General features: G+C 42.0%; 1 protein-coding gene across 11 annotated transcripts in view; it reads left to right on the top strand.

Moving 5' to 3' along the window:
• HIVEP2 (HIVEP zinc finger 2) overlaps nucleotides 1-13,855 on the top strand; it is a 137,369-nt gene that overhangs the window by 79,033 nt on the left and 44,481 nt on the right. For 8 of the 11 annotated variants that reach the window (XM_068184749.1, XM_068184746.1, XM_068184752.1 and 5 more), the window contains one exon: nucleotides 6,023-6,120. The exons of the other annotated variants lie outside the window; for them this stretch is intronic. The gene's annotated coding sequence lies outside the window, so the exon portion shown is untranslated. The remainder of the gene's footprint in view (nucleotides 1-6,022; nucleotides 6,121-13,855) is intronic. 11 annotated transcript variants of the gene reach the window in all.

Raw genomic sequence — 13,855 nt, forward strand, 5'->3', positions numbered from 1 at the left:
TCTCACTGTGCACCTTGCTGCTTTGGTTTTCCCCAATGCAAGGGTGCTGTAGCAGAGTAGTCATTCAAAGAGAGAATGGAAGCCAAGGCCACTCAGTGTGGGAGGTTCCTCGTGATGATTTTGCCAAAGTCCGTTTTGCCAAAGAGCATGTTTGGATCCCATAGAGCATGAGCGTTACCTAGAATCCTATCTTGGGCTTGGCTGAGATCTGATGTTTTCATTTTCCCTGCCTACTCTTGGAGGATCGCCAGATGTACTCTCATCTTCCTGCCAGCTGCCTGCACAAACAGCCCTCTTGGCAGCAGCAGGCTAGGCAAATGGGTTGAGCAATGTGTGTTTGAGGACACTGTGTCAATTGTCAGCTTGACCATTGTCTAAAGCATCAAGCCTGGTTAGTGAGGGTGCTGGTCTCAGCTGGCAGCGTCTAAACCGTTATTTGCAGTGAGGTTATGGACCTATACTTAGAGGGATGTGCTCTTGCTAATTTAGCTCCTGGCTGAAGTAAAAAAAAAAAGTAACCCAAAATCATAGTTACAGCGGCGGCAGCTAAATAAGCTCCTGTGCAGATTGGGCTCTGAAGATAGAGGAGATAGCATAGGGAGGCTCCCAAGAAGAAATTAGGTTCTTGGTTTTAATAAAGTCAATTACTTATGTGTAAAGTAAACATAGATGTTCCTTTTAGTTAAATTTTCATTGGATTGCAGAACCTGAAAGACAATAAAACCAGCTCCACTAACACACATGCATTAGTAAATATGTCTATTTTTATTTATATAATATGTACAGATATGCACATATGGGTATATACATATATTCATGTACATGAATATATATATATATGCACATATATTTATGCATGTACAAATTTGAACAAACTGAAATTTTTCAAAGATTTCTTGGTGCTCTTTGCATTGAGATCTGCAACATGGTGTTAGCAGGATACCAAAATGAAGAAAAGCTGTCTGTAAAAAAAATTAAAGGAGCCATCACACTCCTATTGATAAAATTGTGGAAAACAAAAGAAGCATATATACTGAAAAATAAAGTAGGCTTCAAATCTCTTGCTGTTTCAATAATGAAGACAAAAATGTTTACAGCATAGCAACATTTTATTCAAAAAACAAATTATATACCTTTTACTTTGGAAGTAGTTCAAGCTTTGATCCATTAATTTTATCTAACTGGTTGTAGGCAAACATATTTCTGCAGTATCAGGAGCTGCCAGAATGACCTGGAATTAAGAGGGCAAAGGTAGAGTTGCTTTAAGTATTTAATTCATCTATTCAAAGATGATTTGTGTGAACACCAGTAAACTAACAAGAATAATTTTCTTCCACTTTTTCCAAATTCAATTGCATATGGTATGATTGCATTTGATCAAGGCATGAACATAATTTCACAGACGATTGTCTTCTGGCATTGATCATATGAAGTCAATTTAAGGTATGACATTGCTTTTACCTTCCTCACGTCAGAAGACTTTTTTGCTTCTAGTGTTATCTGCTGCAGCTATCAAATTGTGTGTATAATAAATTGTGTTTTGTTTAGAGAGCGATAACTGTGAAATATTGTCCATTTGGAGAAAAAGTGCTGCAATTGCGATTGATGCCTGGAACCTAATGTATCATAGCTGCAATCAAGCAAATTTTAGACTTCTTATTTCTCTCATAACAGATGATAATTCACAGACGGTTCTATGGACCTTCTGTGTTTGAAAAGGAGAAAAGAAGCAAAAAGAGAAAAATGAGAAAATTAAAAAATAAAAATATTAGAAAATCCACTCTGAGTGGCTTCACACTCTCTCCATATTATAGTACATAAGTTTTTATGGTCAATTCATTGCATTAAGTAAGAAAACATATATGAAGAGAGAACTCATGTAAGATGGTTTGGAGTGGGAGATTTGCATATAGCCCCACTGCTTTGAGTTACCAGCCATTAGTTCAAGTTGTTTGATGATGCATTGCAGAAGTGTGCACATTTTTCTACCCATATTGCCTGGCTCTTCTTTAGTACAAATTATTCTGTATAATCCTAGAACCTGGCTGCAACTGAATGGTACCTTACAGACCTGGTCAAAGTGAGACTTTAGGTAAATTCCCAAACCATGGTAAGTTACAGTCTGTGCTGGAATGCTATCTCCTGCAAGCCAGTTAAGGAGTAACATGGGCATGGCTGTATTTGCCCTTTGTACTCTTGAAGAAATGTCACCTGTTTACTGTACTATTTCAGTTATCTTTGACTAATTAGCAGTAAAATATTATCCAGTTGCTTTCCAAAAATTTTAGTTTCTGATTAAAATACACATGAGAATTCTGACTTTTTTTGCTTTGGAAGGTGCACAGGAATTTCCCTGTCAAACCCTTGCTCTCAACTGACCTTACAGTGTCAGTTTAACAAATATATAAGAAGTGATATAAAGCAAAGATTTTGTTGTTGATCCATGACATGACTTAATTCTTACGGTCAGATGATGCTGATGTCTCTGTTACATTTTTGTGTCACCACTGAAGGTGTAGTTATATGATTAGAAAATGGTTACAGGGGTTTCCAAGGCTGCTAGGAGTCTTTCAAAAGCAGATGGTGTAGGAGTCCTTATCAGAGCACTTCTGCCTGTGTTTCCAGGTCCTGTGTAAAAGGCTATTCCCAGAGCATTTGAGAGGCAAAGTTCAAATTGAAAAAGCTCTTCCAAACAGTGAGACATGCTGTGGTTTTCATACTCTCATTTCCCATTTGATGAGCTTGTCTATTCATACTCCCAACAGCTGTCAAACAACTGCAGGAGAGATTAGGAGAGTCATGACCAGGTGTGACCAAATAGAATCACAGAATCGTTTAGGTTGGAAGTCCAGCTGTTAACCCAGCACTGCCAAGTCCATGACTAAGCCTCGTCCCCAAATGCCACATCTGCATGTCTTTTAAGTACCTCCAGGGATAGTGACTCAACCACTGCCCTGTTCCAAGGCTTGACAACTCTTTCTGCAAAGAAATTTTTCCTAATATCCAATCTAAATCTCCTCTGATGCAACTTGAAGTAATTTCCTTTTGCCTAATAATTTGTTAGTTGTAAGAAGAGACCTAGCAATTTATAAACACTAAAAAATGCTCGGCAGTGGTGGTTGCATTGCTGTCTCTTTGGTGGGCAGGCATTGGAGGCACGCTTGTTTTCTTCTGCAGCAAAGGAACAAAGGATCACTCAAATTTTTACTAATGCGGTGATAAAAACAGAAGTTCCTGGTTTTGCTATCCAAACAATAACTCTCAAGCTTTAATTAGGCAGCAAAATCCTGTTTGATGACACATGCATTATTTGGGCTTGTTAGAGACTCTGCAGGTTGGCTGTTCCTTCAGACCACGTTCTGTTTTCTAGAACCAGTGCTGCTGTGAGATGCTAGGTTAGTAAGGAAATGCCCTAGTACTGCCAGGACAAAACCCTGCTGTCCTTTACCAGATTTTGGTTTGGAGAATATTTTGCCTCCTTGTAAGTAATGATTAAGTTTCTTAAATACTCAGAAACTGATCCAGCCTGAATTGAACACATTAGAAGCTCGAGCATTCTTTAAAGAACCATGTTGAAGACAGTGAGGTTACCACAACAGGAGGGAAGACATTGGATCCAATTAGTTTTGAGCTAAAATAAGTTAGGACAAAATGGAATATAGTGTTCATTGTGGATTTCAATTTAAACCCCCTCTATGAAGCTGGAGCAGCAGAAGTATAATTTTTGTTCCATAAATGACATGTTTCACTTATGGCTTTATTCTCTTTTCTTGAAAGTCTCCTCTGCTTCTGCCAGGGTCCCATAGAGAGGATGGAGTGTAAATGAGAATATAAACCTTTGTCTTTAGGTTACAGATAGGATAAACAAGTTCATGATGCATATTAATTAGAAATAACTGTGCAAGTGTAGCCAGCATCACTAAAACCACTTTGGCCTGTGAAAATACAGGGGGATCTGTTTTAGGGCTGGAAGGTATCCATGCCACATCAGGGGGAGCATGCTACAATCCAGACTATGCCTACATCCTACTGAAGGATGGGAGAATAAGGACTCATGACGTCGTTATTGCTTTGCTTTGCTTTTTTGTCTGGGACATTTCTCAGGTCAGTTGTAAAAGTAGCAATTGAAATGCTGGCCCTGCTAAATACAGAGTTTTGCCCTTGAGTAGAGCCGTGCCAAGGTTTCACCATCAGATTAAAACCATATTGTGCCCTGTCTGTTCAAAGGTTCAAAAGTGGTTCCTGGCTTCACACTCAGATCATTTCCTAGAAAGCTGTACATTGGTGTGATAAAGTGCCAGGGGCTGCAGCCAGAGCATGTGTTATTTTATATACTCAGATGCCTGTATAGACTGCTGTTGATATGGCTGGTCAATAACACATTATCATTTACTATTTGTTTTTGTGGCTGGTAGCAAACATTGCAGGGAAAAACAGCATAAGCGTGTCCATTTTATTGCCAGCCAGTTCCAGACCTGCTTTACCTTTCAGCTTTTGGCACCCTGTTTCCACTAGCTTACATCTGTGCTCTGCTTGCAGTGGAAGCACCATGTGTTGCCCACACCACAGAGGACAGGCTTTCCTTGCTGGAAGCAGAGGGAAGTTTGCTTTGGCTTCAGGCTATGTTACGGTCAGGCCACGGGCACAAATCTGCGAGTTAGGTGGGCTAAGTTTGAGATTTTCCTGTTCAAGTCCTCTGACATGCTCCTCTACCATGACCTGTGTAAGACCTTGAGGAGCTTGTACCTTCTTCTGCTGTGGTGACCTGATCACCTGAGACGGCAGCCAGCCAGGGCCCAGTGACACAGCCAGGGCAAAAGAGGAGTGACGTGAGCTGCACTTCTTGCTGGGACCCTGTGCACCCCTGTGCTGCTGCCCTGTGCAGGAGCACATCCACCTGGGACGCTCACACATGCTGCCTACCCGTCACATCACCTGGGATCTCACATGTGGGTATTCAGGGACGCAGGGAAGCCTGAAAGAAAGTGCCCTGAGCAAAGTGCGTGCTGTGGTTGTCTGTGTGTTCACACCAGTCTTTGCAAAATCAGAACAGCCAGGCCCATCGGAGTACGTTGTTCACTGAACGCAAGAGCACTGAAGGTTTGTTGCCTGAGTATTAACAAGGGGGGCATTTCAGTCAGCTCTGCTGTGTACAAATTAGATCTGAGTCTCCAGTTCCTGGTGCCTTGTTAGGGGCATTCAATAACCCACTCCCTGCAAGGTGTAAGCAAAGCAGCCCGTGGCTGTCTGACGTGTCTAACACATCAATGAACATATCTCCTGGTGCTCTGTGCCTCGGATGCACATACACTCCTGCACACATGCCTACAGCAGGTCTTTTGTATGCAGAAAGTGCTTTCTTTGTGTTCTTTCCCAGAGTGCCATCACATGTAAGGATTATGACTGTTTTTCACAGTGTATGCTAATAACTTATTTTCTAAAACATACTAGCATCATATGGAAAAGGGAATTCCTAGACATGATCTCACTTTTAAAGCACAGTGCTAAATAGGAAAGAAGTAGGATGAAAGATAATCACATTGCTCTTGTTCAATAACAGGAAAGTATTTGCATTTAATTTAAAATTATGTGTTCTTAAGTTAGGATTTGGGCATGATGTTTTCAAAATTAGACAGAAATTAGGCAGAACTCTTGATATGACAATGCCTAAACATAAACATACTACAAAGACAGTTCATGCTTTGTGTTTATCCTGCTTTTTGTATATATCGCGTTTGAAAATACATCATTGTATGCACCTACTGGCCTTGTATGTCTATTGCTTTCACTTTGATATGAATTAGTTGATGTGTATTGTAGCCCGCAGCAAGTTGGAAACCACAGGAGAGCTACTGATTGCTGATGTCACATTGCTCTGAAGGCAGCAAAAAGGATTGTGACAATCTCTGAAGTTCTTCCATGTATTGATGTAGCCAACACCATAAAATCGGGTTATAAAATCAAACAGCAGGCTGAATTGATCACAGTTGTTAAAAATCTTTAATATTTGTTTTCCAAATAGGTGGAAGAGACAGTCAACACCCATATTTGCTGGAGTAGTGAACCAAATTGCTTTGACTGGAACCATTACTCACTTGCACCTTTGATGGCAGTAGCCAGGTAGGAGAGTGAAAGAAGGGTGGTTTTGCGTGAACTGAGGGAGTGGGTCTGACAGCAAAGTTTTTAATTCTCAGAAGGCTTCATGTGGAAGTCACCCACATTTAAATCCTGATTATGGGTCTTTTTGTTACAACTGAAGCCAGCTTTTGCCGAAATTAGAGGCATTTCTGTTTTGGGGCAGTTTTTGTTAATTTGGAAGTGATGTCTGCTTTGTCCACGTGTTTGGTTTTCCACTTTCCCTTCTGTTTTGCAATTCTTGTATCAAGTATCCAGGGACTCCACTTCTTGAACTAAACAAGTAGAAAAATGTGCTTGTAAAAATACAAGAAGATATGGTGGGTGAGGTTTTTATATCTGAAATGTCTAGGAATTTTTATTTACTTTGTCCTAAAATATAAGTTGGTGATTTATATTTGACAATTTTGCCATTTCAAGTGCACCATGGACACTACTCTTCAAGGTTTAATTTTTCTCTGGGTCTTGAACACTTGGGCATGTAGAAACTACAGTTATGAAAGTGCTAATGTTGTTGTATGCAATAACACCCAAGCTTAAAAGTTAGTGGATCCCCAACAGAGGTCTTACTGTGGCATCAGATAGTTCGGAAGACAATTTAACTTGTCAAGAAAAGGTCCATTTTCAGCTACTGATTGCAGCACCATGTTTTTAGGGTTGATAGTCCCAAGTCAGTCAGTTTTCATATTCAGAGTCTCTAAAACTATGTCTGTGTGCAGTACACAAAGTTACTTTTCTTGCTATAGGAGACCTGAAGCACTGAGAAGCTCCTCTTCTCTCAACTTCTTTGTACAGGTACATCCTTGATGTCAAAGAATTGTTAGCCCTTAGAATTTAGACAAGCTTGAAAGAGTGAAAGGTTAAGGAAAGTTTGATCGCTCTCATTGAGTTTCTTTTTTTTTTTTTTTTTAATTATCCAATATTTATCTTCAGCCATAGAAGCTAGGTGTATAAGGAAGACCCTGGAGATTCTCATGTGATATCATGAGCACAGGAGAAAGTGTTCAAAGAAAACACAGAACATATTTTGAGATAACCCCAGCAGATTTTTCAGAATTATGCAAATAGTGCTGGACCTGTGTTTCATTCTATATATTAATTCAGTGAAAGAAAGGGTTAAATGGAGAATGGCAATCCCTTGAACCATTGCTCAATCCTGGAACTGATCCCAAATATTCTGCAGTCCAGGATGGTGCTGTACAGGATATCTCTTCTTATGGATCCCTCTCAAGGTCCCTGCAATGGGAGTCATGGGTATCTGCATTGTTCTCTTTCCCCTCTGCAGTCTCTGAGAGCAACCGAGACGCTTCTGCGCAGCCTGGGATCAGAGTTGGGTGGGCAAGAGGGTGTGAACTGATGGCTGTCAGCAGGGCTGTTACCCCTGCCAGAGGTCCTGTGGAATTTCTGTTTAAAGTTCAGCAGGAAAATAAACTGTCCTCAAGCACCCCTGAGCTCTGTTGCCAGTTTGGAAAGCATTAACAGCGTGTGAAATTTATAAGGAGTAGTAATGGAACACTGCTGGAGCATGGAAACCTGGCCATGTCCTGACTCACCAGGCAGGATTTAAGTGGAAAACTGAGAACTTTGGTACACAAGAGTATGGCAGCCATCCTCTGAAATGGGGTTTTAGCATACATCTTTCAGGCTTTGTTAGCATGTAACTTAACGGCACTTGTGTGCATTGGGCCCTTTTTGCTGTGGCTCTTGTACACTGAGAACTCTCCCCAATAACTTGTCAGCCGAATGATAGCACACTTCACTTTTTGTTTGGAGCAATTAAATTTTAGAATAGATGCTCTCAATTAACATAGTTCAAATTGGTGTTATTGTAACTATGATGGTACGTACCGCTACCTCGTGTGCTAAGGATATTAATGCAAACACTTAATACTGGTAGGGTAGTAAATACGCTGTGTGAGCTAATAAAAGGCTCCCATGAAGAAATGGAACCCTATTGCTGACTACTTTACAGGTGAAAGCTTGCAGTCTGATTCCACCTCTAGGCACCGGGTGGTAGGAAGGCACATTTTCTCCGAGGACCAGAGCATGCAATGCTGCCAAACCAGCAATCCCAGGCGTCCTTCAGGGAATGTTTCCTTCAGCTGAGCAAGATTGCAAGCTGTGGTGTGGAGGACTAGCTGCTTTATTTTGGCTGAGAATCTGCTGAAGATACTGGTCGTGATTCTCTACTGCCTGAAACCTTTTGCTATTTATACCTGGGTAAAGTGAATGCCGAGCGAGCATAAAATACCACTACACTGGTGCTAAAGGAGCTGTTATCCACTTTGCCCAAATATAAATGACTATGCAAAGGGTGAAGCAAGTTCAAGGTCTCTCTTTTTGTTGTGACATTGCCCCTAGATCCTGCTGCTCATTGCTGACAGCGTGAATAGAACGGGGCTGAATCTTCCTGTAGGTTTGAGATGTGCAAACGCAGGTAAGTGAGAGCACTTGCTCCTGGTCCCACTAGCAGCCAGAGAGAGGCAAAACACGTTTCTTCTTTCCCGTCCCGGAGGCGGCCGAGCAGGGTGGCTGGACAGCAAATCCACGCGTCAGTTCCCTGACAGCCTGTGCCGGGGGGGGGGGGGATGAGACACGAGAAGGTCCAGGGGAGTCAGAAATGGGCACTGCGCTCTCCAGCCTCACAGCTGCCGGGCACGAAGGGCCGCCCTGGCGAGGCAGCGGGCGCGGGGGCTCCGGCGCTGCGGCGGGGGCGGGCGGGACGTGGAAGGAAAAGCCGCGCCCGGCGCAGCTGCCGCTGCCAGCCCTCGGCCCCTCGGGCAGCCGCGGCACCCTTCTTTCTGCTGGCGGCGGGGCGGCGTTTGTCTTCTGTTCATTTCAGAGCGCCCCCACCCCCAAAAAACCGGAACCAACCCCCAGAGCCATAAAAATCAGCGCTTTGCTTAATGAAATCTAACAGCTTCATTTTCCCCCACACACAATATGTGGCCCGTGCAGCCGCAGACGGCAGTGCGCTGACATCCCGCCCGTTGGAAGGACACGGTCCTTGAAATGCTCTGGCACCGCGAGCTGCTGCTTTCAAACTAGAGCAAAGACAGATAAGGATATTGTGAAGGAGAAATTTGGCGTTGCATATTATAAAACCGAATCCTTAAAGAACCTGCGTACTTTTGGCAGTATTTCATATCTCGTAAATAGAACCATATATATTCATGCGTATTTTAAGCAGAATACAGTGTACTGCAATTTCTGCCATCTAAGCAGATATCTTGTAGAGTAATTTAAAAACATAGCTGTTTGGTTTTTTTCGTAGCCAGCACTGCACCAATTAAATAACAAGGCTAGCATTCAGTGTCAAGCATCCTGGCCTGGGGGCTCCCAGGTGTCCATATACCTGCTGAAGGCAATGCAGGAGTTCAGGAGCTGACCCAGCACGGGGTGAGAGCATCGGTGGCTGGCTCTCCCTGAGCAGAGCTGTGTGGGGATGGTGTGCTGCAATGCACACTGCTGTGCAAGAGATTCTTTTAAAATGCAAGACATGCAACTGGTCTTGAAATACAGGCAGCTAGGAGGATTCTTTATAATACCTGGATAAACCTCTATATGTTTAATTTCTTTAAAATTCTGCAGGTACCCTACATTTGCTAAGGATAGGGGGTCATAACGGCATGAACACTTGAACCACTGAACCCCTGATTTGATGGCATTAATTTTATTTAACTTCCAAGTTGTGTATATACAACTATTTGCATCTATATTTACCTCTGTCTAAAAATATCATAAGGTTATAGATTCGAGGCTTACAGCTTCAATTAAGACATGGAGTGAATAATTGCAATTTTAAATCTGCCAGTGACATATATGCAGAGTTATTGTTACATATCATGCTATAGTAACCCCGAATAATTTCAAAATAGAAGGACACTATACTACAATGTCAGTCTTCAAAAATAATCCTATGAACCTGGCTGTATTCTAAACAAAATTTGAAGAATTTACATTTTTGAAAAAGTACAGTCCAGTGCCCTGTGCAAATCCGTGTGAGTGGAGTCTGTTGCTTATTGACACTTTGCTAAAAAGTTCTGAGACTGAAAAGTTTCAGACAGTTGGGAAGCTCAGATCCAGACTAGCAGTTACCTCCAGATGGCTGCACTTTGATTTGGTACTAAGCCTTCTAGCATCTCAGCGTTTGCATGTTTGGGATGGTGATGTGTACTGTTCCACTTGTTTTTGCCAGAAAATGTACAGGGCATTGTATGATAAGTTTTGACACATAGTATAGCTCAAAGAAGAGGTGAGAAAGAGAGTGTGGGGAGAGAGAAGGGACAAGGGAAAGAGGAGGACAGGAAAAGAAAGGAGTAAGAAAATGCAGCAAGAGTAGTTTATGTCAGTGTAATGAATTCAGCCTGACTGGCAAATACAATCTGACTGCAAGTTGTGAATTTCATTGAATTTGATCCAAGAAAGACACAGCTGAGCAATCTGCAGGAAGCAATCTTTTCCTAGAAGTATGCAGCTCCAAACTGTACAAATTCTTCCACTGGTCGTAAAATGTCTGTCTGCCACTGAACCTGTGCAATCAGATACTTTTGAAGAGAAAGTGTTGTACTGAAACAGTCAACTGAAGAATAACAAAAAATATCAGCAAATGTAGAGTTTTGAAAGAAGAAAACCTATATAATTTGAAGTTGGCCAATGAAGCCTTAGTGATAAGGACAGTTAATCATTCTGGTGCAGCTGTTTCCTGACATTTTTGCAAAATGTTGTGCAAAAATTAATGAAGGTTTGTTCAGTAATGGTTTCGAGCTTGGCTAGTGGAAAATATGACAGTATTTCCATCGTCAATTAAGAACAAGTAAGGCCTTTTTTTTCCGTAGGGGAAGTGGTATGCAGTTTGTACTGCACAGGAAACTGTAGACTTGAGAGCAGCTGTGTGATAGTAACAGGTATGCAGAGATTATGGAGAAGGGCCTGGGCCCTCTTATCACATGTGCTTCAGTGTAGTAGAAGTAGCTCTGTTATATACTGGAAATACGGGATACTTATGCTATCTACCATGTGGGGAATTCCTTCGAGTGTCTGGCTCTGAAAATAAATGCCCGTCTTGTCACTTCAGGAACAAAGCTTGCATTAATAAGGCTTTCATTGCAATTTATTACTGTGACATCAGCAAAGACTAATTCCTTCAGGTGGAGAGACGCAGAATTTTTTTGCCCGTCTCTGAAATTCAAGTTACTTGCAATTCAACCTTGGGGTGTCTAGTTGTTGTAGCCGTGCAGTGTGTCTTGGTGAGCACATCTTGTTGCTGTGCTGCCTGGGTGAGGAGCAGCAGTGCAGCTAGAGGGGAACTCGCTGGCCTCTGTGCAGTATGGACATGGGCTGTGCGTGCCAACTCGGTGTCATGCATGTGTATGCGTGTTGCAGATAGCCAAGAAAACATGTGGAAAAATGAGCATGGCCAGAGGGTGCATTCCTGTTGCAGATCAGCATAGCTGAAGGTCACTGTAGCAGCTGAGCAGTGGCCTTTGTCCACTCCTTCACCTTGTAGCCCACAGCCCCTGGCAGGCAGCCAGCTGCCGAAAGCCTCCTCCACCCTGGGGCTCCCACTGCTGCCAAAGCTCAACTGTGCTTGAGCTCCTCCAGCCCAACTCAGTTTGGGGTATGTTGGATCCTCTCTGCACTTGAATAGGCTGTATGGGGCAGAAGGTGATTGGGAAAGAGAAAGTTTCACTCTTGAGAATAAATTATGAAGACCAGTCCTGTACAGCCGGTAGAATTAGCTTTTTTACTCAAAGGGTTCTAAATTTTATTTTGTGTGAAAAATGCGTTAGTGTGAAATGTTTAGGTCTGGTACAGAAGCACTGTAAATCACTGCAAATGTTTAGGTTGAATGATTTAGGTGCTTAGTACCTTTCTAGTACCTTTCTGGACTGTGAGGTTTTGTACATGCCTGCCTCCTGTAATAGCTTTTTTCTTCCTCTGACTTTCTGAGGTACTTTGAGCCCTACCATAAATATGATTTCTAGCCTGTTTACACGGTATGATGATTCATGCTAAAATGGTGGATAGAAGATGCATTATAATGAATGGTTTATGCTTTCCTAATATCATTCTGTAAAGGCAACACTTACTCAATGCTCCTCCTGCAAATTTAGAAGACCCTTAGCAAGCTTGCTAAAAATGTTTTTCTTGCTCTCTGTAATGGTAGCTGTAGGGTGTATAGTTCTTATTGACAGGTTTAAGCCAGTGTAAAACAGTTATTAATGACAGACTTGTATCCATGATTTGTGACTGTTCACATAAGCACATAAAAGTCAGCACCAAGTTCTCTCTCCCTGATGCAGTGCACTATGAGAAGCTTCATTTAAGATTCTCCCAAGCCTGCAATCCCTAGTGCAGGTAAACCTGTTGTTGGAGTCAGTGACAGCTTTACCAGTATCAGAGTTACCACAGCATTAGAGACAGCTCATATTAGAGCCTCTAGTTTTTCTTGATTTGAGACATTAAAAGGTTAATCCTGCAAGCAGCCCATCTGTAACCACGTGCATGCTGCCACTGCAGTCAATATACTCTCATACCCGCAGTGGGACTGCTTGTGTGCTGCAGGGTGTGCTTGGGAGTAAGGGAAAAATGAGGGCTTTGCTTTTGCAGTTTATCTGATGTGGGAAATCTGAGGGTGCTGGGTCAAACATCAGCTGCTTTTAAGCTTCTCAGCATGAGGGCTGTGCCTACAGCTGCTTAGGAATTTCCCATAAAAACAATTTGTCAATTGAAAGCGGAATTTCCACAAGAACAAGTTTTCCACTGGAAAATTTCCATATTGCTATTTTTATTTTTTTGTTTTCCCATGGAAATCTCCGAATTAAATACTTCCCTTTAAGTCACTTTACTCCGTTAAGAAGACCTTTGTTTGGCTGATCTGAGCTAAAATGGTTTCAGTTGCCATTAAGTTGCCTGTTATGTTTTTCATCTCATTATGAATGGCAGTGCAAAAATTTTATGCTTAAGAAGTTCCTGTGGGCAGATCACCTTGACAGTCTTCGTGTCCCACGCTAGGTTGTAGTCGCTTGAGTGAAAAAGTCTACTCACTACTGAAAAAAACAATGTCAAAGTGAAACAAATTCTAAAATAGAGGCCCCAAACCTTGGGAAACCAGAGGAGCCTTGTTAATTTGTGAGCTTATGTCTTTGCTGTTTAAACTCAGTTTCCTAAAATTTTGAGTATATTATACTGGTTATTTTAAATGTCTGTGGGGGTTGTAAAACTCTTGGACTCCATTCGAGATTAATGGGGAATAAAAAGTATGTTTAAGTGATTGTAAAATTGACTAAGATCACAGAATCAAGATGAAGGACTTCCACTTGTTTTGTTTTAATTCCTGCCCTGGCAGCCCCTACTGAGGGCAGCTGGGTAATGGCTGAGACATTACTGGAGGTGACTGGACACCTGGTGCTGAGCACATGGGAAGGGAGAAGAATGCTGCTGACACCAAGGTGTTCATCGTATCATACAGTGACCTCTTATGGATGAACATTAAAAAAGAATGAATACCACTTTTACTTTCTAAACTAACGGCTTGAATACTACCAATATTTGTAGTAGGTGCTGTGTTCTCCTTATGTTACTGTGTCTCCAGATTTCTGTGAGTCTTTTTCTTTGTCTTGCTGTCTCTCATCTGTTCTTCATTCTGTTCTCATTGACACATGGAGCAAGTTCTAGTCACAGCACTAAAACTTTGGTCATATTGCATGGCAACCAG

The sequence above is a fragment of the Anomalospiza imberbis genome, chromosome 3 (assembly GCF_031753505.1).
Source record: "Anomalospiza imberbis isolate Cuckoo-Finch-1a 21T00152 chromosome 3, ASM3175350v1, whole genome shotgun sequence".
Lineage (NCBI taxonomy): Eukaryota > Metazoa > Chordata > Aves > Passeriformes > Viduidae > Anomalospiza > Anomalospiza imberbis.